Genomic DNA, 967 nt, shown 5'->3' with positions numbered 1-967 from the left:
AAGATAGCAACAACTTGATAGTTGTTGTAATTCCAAGAGCAGTTGGGAACTCAACAAATTGCTATCTTCCGTAGAAGACAGTCACCATGATCGTATTTGAATGCGCGTACACGTCCGTTCGGAAATACTCCTACTACTCGTCGTTGTCTCACTGATATGTTGGAACGGGACCACATGTCAATGAAACATGGTGTGTAATTTCTCATGCAAAATGCGATCTGGCCGCGTTGGCCCGAGGTGCCGCATTAGTTATCGACCTTTATTTTTTAATGGCGTGCCGATCAGTTTTGAAGCACGACTAATTGGTACTGTACGTGGAGAGAATGACAGCAGGGACCCGCCAAGGTTATGGCAGTACGCAAGAAAGTGCCTCCTTATTTCAAGCCAATAAAAAAATAGCTCCTCCTAGTGGATTTCTGACATCTGGGTCCCATGCCACTGTCAACGTACTCAATAAACGAGAGAATTGCACAACGAGCGGCTGACACCAGGGACCTAGCAGCTCGCCCAGTTATTTTTGTTTTGGGTTAATTTGATAAATGCCACTCCAAATTTGGTGTATCCGAGAAATCCCACTGCAATTTCCAAACTTTGAAAAATGCCATTTCATGCCATTTCTAGTAGCATTTTTCAAAGTCTGGAGTGGCGTTTTTCAAAGTTTGCAAACTGCAGTGGCGTTTTTCAAAGTTTGCAAAAATTGTAGTGGCATTTTTCAAAGTTTGGAAATTGCGGTGGCATTTTTATGAATCGCCATAATTGGAGTGGCATTTATCTAATTTGTTTTTGAGATGGAAGGAGGGTGTCAACTGGGCTATGCGGGACACTCTGGCTTGTCTAGACAGCCTTTTCTTTTATGTTTACCACAGACCAGCCCAGTAGTTTTTTTTTCTTTCTGAAAATGGCTAGCCTAGTTCTTTTGTGATTTGTCAAGTAAGTCGCTTTATCAGGCCTGCTGGGCTGCAAATCT

The sequence above is a fragment of the Triticum urartu genome, chromosome 3 (genome assembly GCF_003073215.2).
Source record: "Triticum urartu cultivar G1812 chromosome 3, Tu2.1, whole genome shotgun sequence".
NCBI lineage: Eukaryota > Viridiplantae > Streptophyta > Magnoliopsida > Poales > Poaceae > Triticum > Triticum urartu.
This window is presented reverse-complemented; position numbering follows the sequence as displayed.